Source organism: Balaenoptera musculus, chromosome 9 (genome assembly GCF_009873245.2).
Source record: "Balaenoptera musculus isolate JJ_BM4_2016_0621 chromosome 9, mBalMus1.pri.v3, whole genome shotgun sequence".
Lineage (NCBI taxonomy): Eukaryota > Metazoa > Chordata > Mammalia > Artiodactyla > Balaenopteridae > Balaenoptera > Balaenoptera musculus.
In genome coordinates this window covers 83,716,171-83,736,106 of record NC_045793.1, presented here as the reverse complement: position 1 = coordinate 83,736,106, position 19,936 = coordinate 83,716,171, and the positions used below count along the sequence as shown (strand labels likewise).

At 35.2% G+C, this 19,936-nt stretch overlaps 1 protein-coding gene across 1 annotated transcript in view; it reads right to left on the bottom strand.

Annotated features, from left to right (window-relative positions):
• Positions 1–1,432, bottom strand: part of SEMA3C (semaphorin 3C) — a 184,343-nt gene extending 182,911 nt beyond the window's left edge. Inside the window, exon 1 of the mRNA XM_036863864.1 lies at positions 944–1,432. The gene's annotated coding sequence lies outside the window, so the exon portion shown is untranslated. The remainder of the gene's footprint in view (positions 1–943) is intronic.
• Positions 1,433–19,936: the final 18,504 nt, after the last annotated feature.

The following is a 19,936-nucleotide window of genomic DNA, read 5'->3' as shown; positions in this document are numbered from 1 at the left end:
TAGTAATACAGAAGCAAAGTAACAATTAAACCGAACATGCCATTGTAAACAAAAATTATAAGTTGATTTCCTAGGTGGTACATATGTTATAAGAGGCAGAAACAAAATTGTATGCTTCTTTTACCACACAGATGGAGGAAACCCTAGAGATGTTTGTGTTGGTAATTTTCAAAAGAAACACTTTCTTCCTGCTTCCACAACCTCTTCACCTTGTCATCCCTAAATTAACTTAGAAGAAAATTGATTTTATAGGGTGACTTTCCCTTAGTAATTTGCTCCCTGGTTTTGTTGACTTTATGTATAAAGTCCCCCCCGCCCGCCCACAAAGCTATAAATAAATATGCCTAAACTTTGTCTCTTTATTAAGCAGGCTGATAATAATCACGCATTTCTACATATTGCTATTAACAATATCTTATCTGATATGCCTCCACTAGAGCTACATATGCCACAAATTGCAAAGAATAATATTGGAGATGAAATGACAGGTCAAGTGGAGTGAGTATACAGAGCAATGTGATTTCAAGCCAACCTAGAGTTGAGAAGGGACTGAAAGCCAAGTGTCTCATACACGCCTCCGCCCCTCATATTTTATGACTTCTTCCCTTTAACTCAAACACTTAAGACATGCTGCTTGTTGTTTTCACTTGTACTGATTGAACGCTAATAACACGTAAGAAAAGGACTCTTCTATAAAATCCTCTCGAGTAATTTTGCCTTAGAAGGCAGGGAAATACTCAGCTTTAAACTCTCTGCAGGTGTCACAACCTAAAGAAACAATTCCAGCCGGGCTCTCAGCAAGGGAAACACTTCCATGACAAACTGCAAGCGCTCTTAAGAAAATATCCAGACCTGAGCACATCGATATGTGAAAAGTCTATACACAGACCCAAAAGTTATATTTTTCTAAATTTGTAATGCTGAAACAACGAATCCAGCTTACCGAGGTGGGACGAGATCAGCACGGAAAAGTCGTCAATTTGCTACAGGTTTGGATCCGCCTGTTTGTAGTCCTTTTCCCCAAAGACCGTAATTTCTAGGGCGTCCCAGCGGTGAAATTCTTTCTTCCCGGTCCTCTGAGTTTCTTTGTAAAGGAATCCTCAGCGTTGCAGTGGCGCGGCACCCGGAGCCCTGCTCTGCGTCGCTCAATCAAGCACTACGGAGTGAATGGAAAGTGGCCGGCGCATGGGGCGAGCGCTCGGGTGTCCGATTACAGCGACGCGGCGCGCGGCTCTGGCTGCCCCGGCGCGCCGCCCAGCCGGCTCGCTTCACCCGCCCAGCACGCTCGGCCGCATCTCCACCCGCCGCGAGGCCCCACCCAGAGCGCGCCCGCGAGAGGGTGGCAGGGAGCCGCCAGGGCGGGGCCGACCCCAGGACGAGCCGCCCTAGAGATACAGGAATGCGCCGCAGCAGTCTGGGGGACGAACTGAACACCTCTGCTGCTTTCGCGCTCTGCAGTGGAGTGAACAACTTACAGGGTGTGCCCCAAGGTTTTTGTTTGTTACCGGCTGCTCTTGGAAGGCATTCAAGATTAAGCTTGGCCTTAAATATCAAAGTGCAAAGCAGCTTTTGCAAGAGAAGGATCACTAAATCCTTTTAAGGCAAAGAGATGCGTTTTTAAAAGGGCATGAGTCTCGTCCTTTTCCCGTAGAAAATTTTCTAAAACCGGTCGAGATGAACCAACAGCCTCATCGCAGAAGTTTATCCTTTTAATGGGTATTGTTTCCTATTGTGTTTCCTTAATGTCCGAAAGGCAGTAACTCTGTTGACCTCACCACGTTGACTCATAATACAATACTCTACCTCTACCCTCCCAGATATTCCCAAAACATAATTACAAGAAATTATTTCACAGTTTTGTAGAGGAAGGCTGTTCTCAACTATGCCAACAGATAGAGGTTTACAAATCTAGACCTCAGGGGGTATATTTCCAGCACTACTTTCAGGTAAACTTGTTAAACTCTGGAATGACTTTGATGTTTAAGTGAAAATTATTTCTCCGGATCACAATGAACTAGATATTTGAACTTAGGGAGAAATGAGCTTCGACCTCCATAAAATGAGCAGGTACTTGCTTAAAAATCACTGTGGGCTATAGCCCAGCAGATGTCACTATACAGAGGGAACATGGAGTGTAATTTCTCCACCTTGTTCCTCATAATTTTCTTTATGAAGTAAAGCAGATCACTAAATTCTTATAAACTATCATAGAAAACACTTCTGAGAGTGCAAAATCTTTGATGGAGTGGGACAGCTGAACTAAATCTCAGGTAGGAGGAAGTGAAGAAGTGATTAAGACGTATCTTTCATGTATCTAAGCACCATATGTTATGTCGACGTAAGTCATGTCCCTAACTCTTTCTGTATAGCTGAGATATGAAGGGATCATGTCAAATAAGAATGCAAATTTAAGTGTTCAAAAATTATATTCCAGGGCCAATATTATCTTCAAACACAACTATGTTTATGAAAGAAATTTCCAATTCAGTGGATGTGTTCTTTTAAAAAAATCTAATACAGTTAAATTATTTTTTGTGATAATTAGTGCAATAAAAATGTGAGTAGCTCCTTGACATAAGTTTGTAATAATGAATTTAACCCACAAAACATCTGACAGTATCAAAAAACCAGATGCAAACATGAGTAAGCACTATGCATGGTTTTCTCTGAAATACTTCTGAAACTGATTAAGACCCAAGTTATACTGACCACTATTATCTTCCTACTGATGCCTGAGTCAGCATTTGTAAATTAGGAAGACAGGGAATAAGTCATTAAGAAAGAAGAATGCTGTGAGCTTTAACAAATTATGTAATTCTTAATTTCAAAATGTGGAGTCATTAGACACTGATTAATCTGTAAATCCATGTAAAGTAGAATATATTTACATATTTATTTTTCAGTTTCAGGGAATTGAGATGAAGAAATGCAAGGTAAAATGCATGTCAAATGGTGTTTTTACAGGGGAGTTTACTACCAAACTCAATTTACAAAAACCCAAAGCATTAGCTCAATTTCCCATATATACTCAAAAGAAAGTGTGACAAAGAGCTTAGACTTAACCACAGTCTACGAAACTTGTGCTGTGATTCCCTCTATCTTTCTTGAATAAACTTCTTTTCTATGCATTTAATTGAATTGTATTTGCCTAGTACTGAGACACTGAATGCTATTTGCTTAGTACTCAGACATTTACCATTGGCCACACCTCAAAATGAGTCATGAAAATATTGATAGGCATTAGCCAAGGCAGATTCAAGCACAAGGGTGCAATTACTTCTCATGTTTGATTGAAATTTGGGCCATATAGTGAAATTTTAAGAGTGGCACTAAGTGCCCATAGCAAGATTTATCTCTGCTCCCCTTTCTCCAAACTGCTTAGGAGCCTAAAACACCTTGACAGGACTTATATAAGAAACATTGCTGGCCAATGCTACTTTTCTCCCATGCAGTCTTTGACTCTGTCCTTACAGGTGGGAAACAACGTGAGCTAATTGTGTAAGCTAACTTGGGAAAGGTGGACACTACATGGATGTACAAGAGTAATGACACAATTAAATTTCGAGGCTACTAATTACAAATTTTGCCCTCATCAAAATGTCTTGGGAAAAGAAATCCAAGTTAAAATACTAGAATCACTCTCATTGAGATGTTATAGAAATGTTATAGAACCTTGTACACTGAAGTTTCTCTATTGAAGTATAGTGACCTTATTTTTTAATATTTTATATTTTTGGTGGTCCTAAAGATACTATTTAACTTAAACTCTTGGACTGATTTTGAGTAATGTACTCATCTTTATTTATTTTTTTTTAATGAGTTGTGCAGCTATGAATTCTCTTATTTCAAATTTAAAGAAAATAGATTATTTTCAGATTTTCTCCATCATACAGATGAACTATATAAATAAACTTTACCTCAAGAATCTCAGTCCTTCAGAGATTGAAAGTTGTCCTCTTATTAGTTATAACTAGTATTTGTCACAGGAGAAGATAGTTCATGTATATTCTAGTCATTTTGCGTATTATATGAACAGCATTCTTAAGTGAAGTTACTATTTTACATATGAGAACATTGAAGGTTTGCCCATAGTCACATGGATAGTAAATATTGGACTAGAAAGAGACACTGGGCATGACTGACTCATCATTTCATTTTTTTCAATATGAACCTGAGCAATGGTTACACTTGTTTCTTCTCTTTAATTCTCCTCTCCTCTTTACCTCTCCTCTCTCCTATCTTCCTCCTTTTCTCAAATTCCAGATGACAGCCTTTTAAACCTCCTGAACTATATCTTTAGAAAGTTTGTACTTTAAATGGTTATTTACATTGTTCACATCAGCCTTACTTCTCCTTGGGTTACCTTAGTTGGTCTGAGAGCAAGCCGGTCAAACAGGTCTGGTCTAGAAATCTGTGTGTGGAATTGCCATCTGCATGGATGATAGGCTTTAGTATTTCCTCTATTTAAATCATTCCTTATTTTTCAATAAGATGAGTGTATCTCTACTTTCATTCTTAACCCATTGCTAATCTATATCCCTGACCCTTGATCTCTTTCTCTTTTGATATGTACTAGACCCTAGGCTTCTCAAATTGTACAGTCCCTGGCACTGAACAAAATAAACTGGTGACAGTGGTTTGCACTGGAGAGGGAAACTGGCCAGAAAGAGAATTTTCGTTGTTTTCCCCTTTTTGCCTTTGTAATTTTAAACCAGATGAATGTATAAGCTTTTACAAAATTTGAAATTTAATTCTTCAACATTACTTTAAATACCTTTAAACTTCTCAAACACAATAAAGTGCTGTATTTCCCAACTCAACCAAAATAAGAGCATGTGGCCTCTAGTGTCTATGTATTATCGTATTTCAAATGTAAAATTAGAATAGTAAGGAATTTCAGTAGTAGGAGCCTGTTAGTGATTTTATTTTATTTTTTTATGTGCACATGACAAAGTTGTAAAAGAGTGTTGTGATCACTCACACTTTCATCACAGGGGTAAAATGTGAACTCTGTTTTGTCCTTATTGGAATATTTCATGGGAAACCTCATGAGGGGAGTAGTATCTGTCTTTGAGATTAACTATCAATATAAACAATTGCAGTTGCAAAGTAAGTGATAGTTACTTAATAAATAATGTTTGTTAGTTGAATATATGCAAATGGTGTTTGTATTTTCCCCTTCAGGCCACATTTGAATTTTAATTTGCATTTGTAAAAGCTGACACCCACAGTCAGACTTCTTTTAAGAAAGGCAAACCGCTTTGATGGATCTATTGTATCTAAATCTCTCTTTCTCTTTACCTGACAATATAAAACCCTTTCCCATATCTATTCTCACAGGAGAGCTAAGAGAGGCCCATGGAAGTGCCTCTGATTGTCATATGTATGTAAGGAGGCTCAAAAATAATAACCAGCTGGAGCAATGAATTCAGGACTGTTAGTTACAGCTAATTGACTCCCATCTACAGTCCTTCAGCCTGGTCAAAGGCCTTTTCCATGTCATCTTCAGATTTTACTATTTTTCTATTATTCATGGACTTTAAGTGGTTGATTAGAAAGTAGAATATTAAATTGTATAAACAACTTTCACATCCTAGCAGAGGCATTCTCGTAATGAAAATCATATGACCAAGTCATCTATACCAGTGATTTCTAGGAGATGGAGAAGACTGTGAAGTAAATTTAAGAAGCATCAGCTACTTATTATACTTATTTAATTTTAGTCATGATACTTAATGCTTTGAAATTTCAAGTGACATCTAATAACTTTAAAGAAGGACATACAATTTTCATTTTTTAACAAATGCAACACAAGATATGCAGCTCTTGGGGTACATTTCAGTGAAATATTTTTCCTTTGATGGATTGTGTCTGTTGCAATGGGCTCACTGAATTTTAGACGAGAAGTGTACCAGAAGGGGAGTATGATTTAAAAGAGAATATGTTATTTAATAGATATTTTACAAAGAGTATTTCTTTTAATATCCATAACAGTCCTAAAAGGAAGGTATAAGTATTGACATTATACAAACAGGAAAGCCAGTGCAAAAATTTGAGTCACCTTCCCCTACCTGGGCCCTATCCCTAGGCAATGAATTCAGATCTGCCTGTGCCCGAGTCCACACACTTCCCACTTTCCACTGCCGTTGGTACATTAGTCCAGTCCAGTAAGTAGGAAAAGGCAGTGGAGACCTTTACCTTTCCTCCTAGGCTATTTAGGTCCTGAAGAAGGTTTTCTGTTTTTGTTGGATACTAAACACTTTATCTCACAGATCTGAGTTATGAATGCAGATGTCTTATTATCACCATGAAATTATAGACAGTTTCAGAGCAAAATCAATATTTCTCCTTCGTATCTTTAGAATAGCTAGAACTGAGATGATTAATGAACAGCCTTGAAATATAGATGGAGAAGGATTTCAGGGAATATGGGTGGAAGAGAAGAGGGAATCAATAATAAATTGGCTAGGTAAAAGACCACACAATTATAAAACAAAAATTCATGCATATTCTTTTTATCATCCATCCAAGCACATTTATAGTTGTATAAATTGATTCTCTTCCCTTATGTCTATTTTGTTACTTATGCAAATCAGTAAATGCCAGTCCAGAAACAAATTTGCACAGTGGATTCAGCCTAAGTAACATGAGGTTCATTGATATCAGGGAAGGTCAAATCTGATTATTACAAGTCACAGGTTACCTGTTATGCCAAATGTCACCAGGGTTACTGAACAGTCTTTTGTTCATTCACTGAGGATAGTGTTCCAGCCTATCTTCACGGCTCAGACATTCCCTTTGACTGACTGAAAGGTCCAGGGTCCAGGTTAAACCCTCATCCCCTCTCATCCATTCCTTCCCCTGGCACCTTAAACTTCTATGTATCAAATGCCTTGCCTTACAATTCTTCGACCACACCATACCTCCTTACACTTCTGTGGTTTTGCACACCATTTCCTCTGTTTTCCCCCATCTCACCCAGCTTTTAAATTCTTTCTCATTCATTGAGACTCACCTCAAATAAATCCTCTCTGTTGAACGTTCCTCTTCTACAACCCTAGGCAAAATTAGTCAAGTCCTGGATGTTATATATAAAGTGGTAACAATATTAATTTTGATGTCAAATAGATTTTGATTTACATTTTTGATACCTAACTTACTATTTTGAGTATTGTTTGATTTCCAGTTCTCTTTTTGTTATTTGTAAAATGAGAATTATAACAACTACTGTTAGGTTGATGGTTAATTAGATACTAAAATGTATGATGATACCTCTCTCTATTGTATTCCCATAAATTTGTTTATCCCTCTGCTGTATACTTAGTGTTACAATCATGCGAAAATGTTCTCCATTAACTCCCATTGCCACAGGAAAGGACATAGGACTCTAGACATTTTGTAGCCAAAAGCAAAGCCAAGTCTTGGCACACAGTGACTGCTGGATAAATGGTTACTCAAATAACTAAACCGAACTTTTGAAATGATAGTGTTGCATTTCAATACATGCAGTTTCTTACCAGCTTGTTAAGTAACCACTTTCCAAGGTTCATAACTTTACTCCCAAAGTAATTATGTTTGTATTTTCCCCTTCAGGCCACATTTGAATTTTAATTTGCATTTGTAAAAGCTGTGAACTGTAAAAACATTTGAACTGGCTTGATTCTTGATAATCAACTGTTATAGGAACAGGTGGTGTGAATTAATTCAAATTTTTAAATTTAAGCTTTAAAATTAAAATTCAGAAAACATGTTCTGAGCTCTCTGTTTAAAAATTTAAAACAAGGTTTTGTGAAACTCTTATCACATTAAACAAAAAATAAGAGCATGATTAAAAAGAAACCAGTAGCAGCAATTCTTGGCATAGAAAGGGAAAAATTATCTATTTCCACTAATTGAATATAATTTTGTTTCTTCTCATGTTTCACTCTAGAGGTGTTTCATTCTAGCTTTCTTCTACCAAGGTCTTAATTTGAAGCAACAAGAACATAATCTTTTAAGAATTAAATTTAAAATATTCTATAGATTTCCACCCAATTTTTTTTTTTTACTTTTAAGATATATATCATTTAACATAATATCGTATATTAAAAATCTGGGGTTATCTAATGCATTAATAATAGCATGATTTTTAAAAACTTGCTTTACCAAAGGGTTCTTCAATTTATCCAAAAGATTTCTTTAGTTAGCAAATTCCCTGAATGCATTCATGTTAAAAAATGTATATATCAATTTTCAGGAAATATCTATGGTTTAAATGAAGAGTTACAAAAAATATCACCAATAATACCAATTCAGTTTTAAAATGCTATGATGGGTAGACTAATGCAAAAGTTTTAAAATTATAAGCGTATTACTTCAGGAACATATGGTATATTATTTGTATTTATCTACAGCAAATCCATATCAACTAGGAAAAAAAGCATTTATACTTCATGATAATAGAAGATATGAAAATTTTACAAAAGTAAACCTTATTAAGAGACATTGAGCTCCAGCCATAGAATTAAGTGCTAGTGTTGGGTATTTTTCTACTGATCCCTTAGAAAGTATAAATGTGCACCTGTAACCCCAGAAAATTCATTACATGGGTAAGATTTTATCTAGAGAACTTTTCTTTTCAAAATGAACCATTTCTCTTCTTGGATTTAAAAAGCCCACCTCCCCTATCCCCATACATATCCATATAATTTGAAGAAGTGTCATATTAAAAGTTTCTAGGAATATTCTGACCCTGGGTCTACAAAGTTTAAGAACGAACACTAAAAGATACTATAATTCTATTACAACATAGATATACTGAAGGCATGACCTCAATTTTGAAAGTACGAATTAGAATTAAGCAACCAGTTATTGATGTTGTCATTTGTCTAGGTATGTATATATAGACCCATTGGAAAGGTTTCTAAAAGGCAACAATTTTTGATTGGAAATTTTTGATAGAAAATATTTCATTATTTGACTTCCATTGAATTTAAGTCTCTTGAGGGCACATAAGCTCCTTGGTCACAATATATTGTTTCTCTATGGGATTTATGTTCTTTATATACTTTACCTTTATATATACATACATACCCTGGGGTATGATTTGGTTATATGACACATTAATACAAAATGTGCATGTTTGATTCTTTTAGGCTTTCACTTTGATTTAAGGCACTTTAACCCCCAAATCTTCTGTTGTTTTTATTCTTTTTTACATTTCCTCCCTTATCAGACTTTTTTTTTTACTTTAGGATTATTATTTGAATGTAGCCAAAATACGATGAGAGTATCTGCAAATCGAAACACAAGAATTTACTTTTAGTGGAGAATGTAGCCTTTGGCAATATTTTAAACACTGACTACTTAAACAATGCATGGGCTAATAGTGAAGTTTTGCATGTGTTATGATTTAATCTTCTCAGATTTTGAAGGGCAAACAAATGTCCTTTACTTTTAAAGTTTAACATTTTCCTCATATTTAGACTTGGAAAAAATAATCTGTTCACTGCTCAGTTTCACCATTTTTAAGTTAAGATCCAAAATCACAGATTGGCATAAATTTAAGTATAAATCTACTTTTCTCAGACATCGCAGCCTGGTAACTAATCAAGTCACATAGATGGTCCATATTTTACTGAACTTGTCAAATTATACAATAGTTTAACCCAAATAAGGTCCTTTACTAGAATAATAGCTTTTCTCAAAATGTTTCTTAAATCCTCTTACAAATAGACAGCTACCCTGCTACTTACTGTCTCTTTTCTCTTCTAATGGTTGCCTCACCCTCACTTTTTAGTCAAAACCCCCAAGCCTGCTGCTGAAATATGGATTATCTTTAAGGAAACAAAGTTTTGCTGTGTACAATACCAAAAAGGGTTGGAGGTGGAGGGAAATGCTTTATTTCCCATTTTTGATACTTTCTAACAGAGAGCTATATTAGTTCAGTTTGCATCCTACTGTCCTAAGGAATTTTGCAAGGAATAGCTCTGTTAGCATTTATAGCTTGTATATTCAGCATATCTTACCTTCCACCTCTCACCTAAGATTTAAAAACAAGGAAAGCTAAGCAAGGAAATAAATCTGAATGAAACACAGGAAAGACAGAAGGTAGTACTCAGAATCTACATCCCCCTCCACCTCTTTTAAGTCGTCACTATCTAGCCCTGCTACAACCTATGGGATGTCCTTTTTCTATGCAGGTGATGGCCACATTGTCTTGACTACAGTTTCAATGGCTTTCTGAATTATGCCAGTATCACTCGGGAGGAATCGTGGTTTGAACCGTGTCCCTCAAAAAGGTATGTTGAAGTCTTAACCCCCGTACTTGTGAATGAGACCTTATTTGGAAATAGGGTCCTTGCAGAGAGAATCAAGCTAGAAGGGGATCATTGGAGTGGGCCCTTAATCCAATATGACTGGTGTCTTTAAAAGAAGAAGGTCATATGAATACGGTGACAGAGATTGGAGTTGTGCTACCACAAACCTGGAACTACCTGGGGCTACCAGAAGCTGGAAGGGACAAGGAAGGATTCTCCTATAGAGAATTCAGAGGAAGCATGGCACTACCAGCACCTTGATTTTGAACTCCTAACCTCAGAACTGTGAGAGAATAAATTTCTGTCGTTTTAAGCCACCCAGTTTGTGGCACTTTGTTACAGCAGCCCTAGGAACCTAATGTTAATTAGTTTTCTGCTCCTGCTCCCTGCACTGTGCTTCTTTCCCCTGAATCATACTACTTGTTATAAATTAACATTCAGCAAGGACTTGGACAAGTTCTCTTCTCCCTGAGCTTCAGATTCCTGACTTGTACAATATTATCAATGATGTTTCCCTCCCATAACTGTGTAGCTTAAGCAAAATAAAAAAACATGAAATATCTAACATGTATAAGAGTCATTATTTCCCTGCTTCACTATTTTCAAACATTTTCTAATTATATGTAATGTAAAATCCTCAATTTCATATTGATTAATGAAAGTCTAAGATGTTTCATGTCTTAAAATATTTAACAAAAAATGAAGAAATATTTACCAAATATTTGCCAAAAATAGCATTGAGATTGCATTAGAGTCAGAGACATTATCATGAACTCATGTTGAGTTTAATATATAAATATGTATGGAAGCAGAAACAGTTACAGATATTTATGCGTGATGGCTAATTTTATGGGTCAATTTGGCTGGGCCACTGTGCTCAGATATTTCATCAAACATTATTCTGGATGTTTCTGATACGAGAATGATTTTGGATGAGATTAATGTTTAAATCAGTGGACTTTGAGTCAAGTGGATTGCTCTCCATGATGTGGGTGGGTCTCATCCAATCAGTTGAAAGCCTAAATAGAATAAAAAGACTGTCATCCCTCAAGCAAGAAGGAATTCTGCAGCAAATGACTATTGGATGTGAACTGCAACATTAGCTCTTCTCTGAGCCTCCTACCTGCTGGGCCATCCTGTAGATTTTGTATTTGTCAGCTCACATAACCACATGAACCAGTTCTTTAAAATAAATCTCTTTCTATGGTGCACACATCCTACTGGTTCTATTTTTCTGGAGAACCATGATACAGTATGTACACAGGGGTTAGTATGTATATGTATACTACTTAGCTATATATATTGAGAAACAATGACATACAGTAACAACAAGCACATCTAATACCTTGATTTTGGTTTAAAACACTATTCTCCAATAAAAAGGTACCAGGGCTCCTTGGAGAAATAGCTGATTCTAGAACCAGGGCAGAAAAAAATAAAAGACAAACCCTGATCATCTTGTAGCTCCAAAAAGTAAGGAAATGTTAAAAAATGAAAGGATGGGGATACTTCAAAGAGACATGACTAACTTAAAAGGGTTCCCAATGGCCAAAGCTGGAACAATTTGAGCAACAAAATAAAAAACATTGTACTGGGTTATAACCTAAAGTATAAAATAAGTATACATGAGTTCATACTGATATAAATAAATGACTGAATAAATAAATAATTGAGGAAGAAGAAACAAGTGTTTCTTCCCAGAGGAATTCAAAATAATATGTGTTGATACTCCACACTACAAGAGGTAAACAGTAATTCTTGTCCCTATCCTCAGTTAAGGGTGGACTAGACTTAATGATTTATTTCCAAAGAATAGAGCATCAAAAGGGGAAATAGTGACTGTAGAGTGGAGAATCATGGAAAACACTACTTTAACCAAGTAATTAAGATTAACACCATGAATGATGTAATCTAGATAGCATGTACTTCTGATATGATATGAAGCGAAGGGCACTTCACTTCTTTTGTATTCTTTCCAAAATCTATAACCACAGTCTAATCATCATTAAACAACAGACAAACCAAGATTAGAAGACATTATGCAGAATACCTGGCCAGTATTCCTCAAGATTGTCAAGGTCATAAAAACAAAGAGAGGACTTCCCTGGTGGCTCAGTGGTTAAGAATCTGCCTGCCAATGCAGGGGACACAGGTTCGAGCCCTGTAAGATCCCACATGCTGCAGAGCAACTAAGCCCATGCACCACAACTACTGAGCCCGTGGGCCTAGAGCCCCTGCTCCGGAACAAGAGAAGCCACCTCAATGAGAAGCCCGCGTACCGCAACAAAGAGTAGCCCCTGCTCGCCACAACTAGAGAAAGCCCGCGCGCAGCAACAAAGACCCAATGCAGCCATAAATAAATAAATAAATAAATAAATAAATTTATTTAAAAAACAAAAACAAACAAACAAAAAAAAGAGAGGCAGAGAAACTGCCAAAAACCAGAGAAGCCTGGGGAGGCCTGACAACTAAATGCAATGTGCTACCTTGGATTGGATCTGGAATATAAAGAGGACATTAATGAAAAACTTGGTGGAATCCAAATAAAGTCTACAGTTCAGTTAACAGTAATATATCAATGTCAGTTTCTTAGTTCTGATAAATGTACCATGGTAATCTAAAATGTTAATGGGGGAAACCAAGCAAGGGTATGTGAACTCTGTACTCTCTTTGCCAGTTTTCTGTAAATCTAAAATTATTACAAAATAGAAAGTTTATTTTTTAAAAAGTAGCACCAATTTTAAAAGTAAATAGTAGAGATGGACTTATAATTCTCTGGCCAATTCCTCTCTTCCTCTATTCCTGTTCTCCACTTTTAAACATATATAAAGGTCTATGCTAATATTTCTTACATAATTTTAGAGACGATCTTTTGTGTTCATGTAATGATAGGTGGAAGCAGAAACTTGTATAATATCTAATTTACTTTCAATCTTCTATCCCTGTAAAAGTGAGATTGCTATCACTTTTTGTTACTTTTAAAATTTTAGTTCTGTTATAAATTATATTCTTACACTTTTATTCCTTTTCCCATCAACAATAGACAATATCTCCTGAGTCCTCATTTTGTAAGATTTGCATGTTATTATCACCCACAGCCTCTCCTCCAGCTCTTCTCTAACTTCCTCTCTCTAGTCACTTGAGCATTTTCTTATATATTGTCAAGGTTGGTTATACCATATTCTGTTCCATAACAATAAGTAACCCTTCTGGTCTCTATCTACAGCTTAGTTTTAAAACTGAAAGGCAATATGAGGTATTTTTTATTCATGTTCATCTAAATAGTGTTTATCATGGAACTGTGTCATACTGTGATAACATTTTCTTTTCTATATAGTTTTATTCATACTTTCATTCCATCATTTATATCTTTCCTGTAGTTTAAGGTGACTTTCTTTTTTTGTAGCTTTTATCACATTTTTTCTTCTTTAAAATTCTCAAAATAACAAACCTATGAAATCTTTTTTTTCCTCATGAAATAATTCCCTTCTCTAATCTTCTATTCTCCTTCTCCAATGTGGGCTGATTACTGTATAAAACATTCTGGTCCATATCTATATGACTCTTGAGGATTGAATTATTTATTTTCTAAATTCCATATGTCCATTTCCATTTTTTGGTGTTAGTTTGCTCATTTACTCCTTTTTACTAGAACTCACACTTAAGGAACTGCCTAAAAAAGGGTATGTGGAAAGTAATCTTTTGATAGCTTAATTGTGTTGCAGTGACTTTATTCTGTCCACCATTCTCTCCATATGGTCCAGGATGAAGATTGATCGACTTTGAAGGCATGTACCACTTTCTTCCAGGATTCAATTTTGTTGTTAAGAAGTCTGATGCTAGTTTGAGTATTATTTCTCTATCGTTTAAGCAGTTTGGCCTTATAGGAACTCCTTTTTGTCCTTGCCATACTGAGCTTTTACAATACTTTTCTAAATGTGTATCTTTTTCATATACTCTGCTAAGCACTCAATTAGCCCATTTAATCTGTAGATTTATACTGACATCTTTCAGAAGTGTCTATTAATTTATTTTTAATCCTTTTCCTTGTATTTTCTCTCTTCATGCTTTCTAGAGATTTTTACTAGTTTGACGTTCAGTCCCCAGGATTGATCTTCTATGTCTTTTATCTTTTTTATCTTCTTGAGAAATTTCTTTGACTTTATCTTTTAAACTTCTTAATTAATTATTTTAGGGGCAATAAATTGTTAATTGCTAAGAGATCTTTTTTGTTCTCTGATTACTTCTTTGTCATAGAATCTTATTCTTATATCATGGAAGCAATATATTCTTTACAAAAATCTAAGGCCCCTATTAAATTTTTTTTTTTTGATGATTCTTTTTTTTTTTTTTTTTAAGCATCTTTATTGAAGTATAATTGCCTTACAATGGTGTGTTAGCTTCTGCTTTATAACAAAGTGAATCAGTTATACACATACAATATGTTCCCATATCTCTTCCCTCTTGCATCTCCCTCCCTCCCACCCTCCCCATCCCACCCCTCTAGGTGGTCACAAAGCACTGAGCTGATCTCCCTGTGCTATGTGGCTGCTTCCCACTAGCTATCTATTTTACATTTGGTAGTGTATATATGTCCATGACACTCTCTTACCCTGTCACATCTCACCCTTCCCCCTCCCCATATCCTCAAGTCGATTCTCTAGTAGGTCTGTGTCTTTATTCCCGTCTTGCCACTAGGTTCTTCATGGCCTTTTTTTTTTTTTTTTTCCTTAGATTCCGTATATATGTGTTAGCATACTGTATTTGTTTTTCTCTTTCTGACTTACTTCACTCTGTATGACAGACTCTAACTCCATCCACCTCATTACAAATACCTCCATTTCATTTCTTTTTATGGCTGAGTAATATTCCATTGTATATATGTGCCACATCTTCTTTATCCATTCATCTGTTGATGTACATTTAGGTTGCTTCCATGTCCTGGCTATTGTAAATAGAGCTGCAATGAACATTTTGGTACATGACTCTTTTTGAACTATGGTTTTCTCAGGGTATATGCCCAGTAGTGGGATTGCTGGGTCGTATGGTAGTTCTATTTGTAGTTTTTTAAGGAACCTCCAGACTGTTCTCCATAGTGGCTGTATCAATTTACATTCCCACCAACAGTGCAAGAGTGTTCCCTTTCCTCCACACCCTCTCCAGCATTTATTGTTTCTAGATTTTTTGATGATGGCCATTCTGACCGGTGTGAGATGATATCTCATTGTAGTTTTGATTTGCATTTCTCTAATGATTAATGATGTTGAGCATTCTTTCACGTGTCTGTTGGCAATCTGTATATCTTCTTTGGAGAAATGTCTGTTTAGGTCTTCTGCCCATTTTTGGATTGGGCCCTATTAAATTTTTGAATGTTTTATTCTCTTTTGTAAATTAGCCATTTCCTTAGGGTCATTTATTCATCTGTTCACTTTGGCTTTTTTACATTTCATACTTTTCTAAACTTTCCTGTCAACTCTAGTTATCCATTTATGTGGATTCATGACTATGAGTTTTTCTGATGTGTGAGGTATTTGCTGATTTCCAGACTGTTTAGAATAAGGTCAGAATGTTGAATTGCTACGTATTTGGATCCTTAAACCAGAATATAGATGGTCTTATTAAAGGGCGGCAACTTCCGCACATGTTAACAACCTTTAAAAGGTTAATTTTTGATCTCAGAGTTAAAAAGCTGGCTGTCAAGTGTTCTATATTTAGTTGTGAGAAATGGAGTACATTAACTATTCCATCTACCTACTGTAAATTAATCTTCACCTTTTATGGTAACTGAGACTTCTGGTTCTGAACTGTCCTGTAAGTTTGTAGCATATATTGACTCTCTCCTCACCCCTGTTGCTTTTTCCTCATATTCTCTAGGCCACAGATTTTTCTATCCTTTTGCAGTAGTACCACTTTACCATCTGCTTTCTGTCATCTAGAAATGTGTCAAAAGCTCATGGATAACCCCATTCTGCTCGCTTTGTTGTTGCAAATCACTTTAATGTAAAGTTAAGTGGGGAATGATATAAATACAAATGTTCCATCTACCATTTTGAACAAAGCTTCCCCTCTCCCAATCTTCTTTCTATTTGGAATTACTGTTCCTCCATCTCATCTCAACATTGGTAAAAATTCTGTTTTGCACTGGGAAGATTTACTGACTACGGAAAACAGAATGCCAATAAAATTGCTTTCAGTAGGCCTTGCTTATTAGATGTTGGCTGTTCTAAGAGTTTACTACATAAAAGAAACTAGACAATTATAAAAATGAGGTACATTATATGTGATATAGAGAAGACTATCTTCTCTCTTAACTCTTGGCCCCAGCTCCTCACCTACTGAATTAAAAAAAAATGTATCTCTGAGCTCTCTGCTAAATTTGATATATTTCAATTTTTATACATAAACCCTCTGTTAGAAATATTTTTCATAATTTTAAATAACATCTCAATACTATAACCAAACAATATTTTTCAACACTTTCAAGGCATTCACAGAAATGGTTTTGATACGTGAAAGGAAATCATATCTTGGAATTTGTCCACATAAGTCTTCCTATCTAAGTCCACATGTGAACTTAAATGGGGCTTCATTATACACTATGCCTTCTAATTTAATAACTTAATATATAATTAATAAATAAATAAGAATATATGTACTAAACACATTCATGTAAGATTTTTCATGCATTCTCTAGTCTTGAAGACTATGTAGGTCTCTACATCTCCTTATAAGGATATTTTTCTTTATCACTAGACAGTATAAGTATTTTCTCATGTGGAGTGGGGCCATGACTTCAATGACATTTTAATGGATTTTAAGTGGATCTTGACCCTGACCTTATCTTATTTGTATGTGACTTTCTGTAAACCATTAGACCTATGTCCTTTATTCAGTTAAATTATGTGAAGCAAAGCTGGTACATGTAATTCACTTCTTTTGTTCTGTGAAAAACAATATTTGTAAATGACTTTTACTCATATGGTGAATTAGTGATAAAATTAGATAGTTATTTTCAATTATGGCATAAAAGACTATTGGGGAGCGAATTTTGGATCAGTGCATTTGAGCTGAACATTCCATTTGATGTCATTTCCAATGTCAGGAATGGCCTCTGTCTAATGTATGGCCATTTCAGTGAGGGCTATGCCACCTTGTCTTTCTCAGCTTGGGGTATTTAAAGAGTTTCTTTATGTGACTGCCTGGTATCTTTGAACTATTTATTGTAAAAACCTGGCCATCTTTATATTTTTATGTAAAGTTAAAACAGAGTGTTTATAATTATTGTATTTTGGTTGTGATAATTAATATAAGTTTATACAAAATTATCAATAGACACTTTTCTTAATCCAGAAGATTTCTTTAATTTTTCCTCTGGGGAGAAATCATGTATTATCATCTTAAAACCAGTTTTACACTTGATTGAACTAAAATTTGGTCAAAGCACCTTTTATTCCTAAATTGTCTGTAATATTTAGAATCCTAGAATTAGAAGGAATCTTTGAGATCATGTTGTCTAATCCATTCTTTATACTTATGGAAACTGAAGCTTGAGGTGACTGGTGAATTGTTAATATACTAAAACCAGTATTCAGCAAAGCCTCAGGTCAGATAGAACCATTATGTGTTGGTTACCAGTCCACAGCTCTTTCCATTGCCACTTTGTGTCCACCACACTCCCATACCTCAGTAAATCAGATATTCATTCCTCATTGGCCCAAAGAACTGACATAAATGAGTAAGTATGTCAAAAGCTCTTTGTCATTTATCATTGTACAGGAATTCACAGAGTCCTGGTATCATAGAATAAGAAAGATCTTAGAGGTCATCCAACATTATATTACATTACATTATACTACTTTATATTACATTCTATTCTATTCTATTCTATTATAGTGTGTGTTATATGTAATATTACATAGGCTTAATATATTATTTTTGTATTAATTTTATATCCTATGTATACATTTAAATCTTGATTTTTTATTCAATTAAAACTACTTATTCAGTACGTACTATGTAAAAGATATAATGCTTAGCACTTTGCATATATTATCTAATTTAATTTTCACAATCACCTTGAGAAGTTTCATTATCGCCAATTACAGACAGACAAGCAATGTTGAAGAGACAGTCTTTGAGAGAGTGAACATCTCACTTCATATCTCACAGAGCAGGAAATCAAAGTCAAGTCTACCTTTCTCCATGGTCTGTATTGTTAACCACACTTTTCTTTGGCACTTCACACTATGTTCTGCAAAACTGTCAATCTTGTTCTCACTTTAGGGTATTCAATGTAATGGGTCCCTCTGCCTGGGAATGCTTTCTCCTGCATCCTTGCATCGTTCCCAACTTCCAGTCATTGAGATATCTGTTCAAATGTCAGCTCTTCAGAAAATTGTTTCTTGTTCATTTGTTTATGTTTATTTATCATATTTTAGTTATTCATTTTTAGGGTTAGGGTTAAGGTTGTGGTTAGGGTTATTTACTTTATATTCTTATTTATTTTGATTAAATTTTCCATAACTTCTTTTTATCTATATTTCTTTCTTCCTTTCTTCCTTCCTTTGTTCCTTTAGTTCTTTCTCTCTCTCTCTTTCTTTCTTTCTTTCTTCTTTCTATTGTCCTTTTTAGACATTCACTAAAATGTAAATTCATGAAAGCAATACATTTGTCTCCTTTACAACTATAACTTAGTCCAATGCCTGGCATGGAGTAGCTCTCAAAGATTATGACTTGAATGAATAAATGAACTTATATGATTTACAGACTCTTAGCATTTTTTGTTATTATAATCTCATCATAAGAGTTAATGATATTTTTAACAAAATAATTTATTTTCAGATACAGTATATAACCTAGGAGATGCATTATAATTTACTTATTCTCTACTTTTAATTTTTTAGATTTTTAGTTTGCTATATATATATATATATATATATTTTTTTTTTTTTTTTTTTTTTTTTTTTTTGCTCTAGATTAAAGTTTTTCAACCTTGCCACTATTGACACTTTGGCCTAAATATTTCTTTGTTGGGTATAAAGGTGGGATGCTGCCTCTTGCACTTTAGAATGTATAGCTGCATCCTTGGTCTTTACTCATTAGTAACTAGTAGCTTCTCCATCCGCAAGTTGTGAATACAACAATGTATCCAGATATGGCCAAATCACCCCCAGTTGGAAACCATATCTCTAAATTATGCTGCAATAAATACCTTTAGTTATAAAGCTTCTTTCCATATGTAAAAGTATTTCTAAGGGTCAACATCTCAGATATGTTTTGTAGATGGAAAAGTAGAGGCTTAGAGAGTAAAACATCTTGCCAAAGGTTACAGTTATGAAGTGGCAAAGTTGGAACTTCATCCCCAGTCAGCATGAGTTCAGGACTTTGTGTTTAACCACCATGTTTCAGGACTCCTAAATGAAGGCCCCATGAAGTCTGATCCCAGACTACAGTATCTTGCATTTCAATACTTTCCTTCACCGTACTTCTACTCCTTTTTCCCAGATTATCTTGCTCTTCCATCCTGGTTTCTGGTAATCTATTTTCCTATTTTGTTCTTGGAGATTCCTATTCTCCCTGTCTCTTCCCTTTCACTCACCTCTCCCTTTGTTTTGGTCAGGTTCCAAAGAAGCAGACCC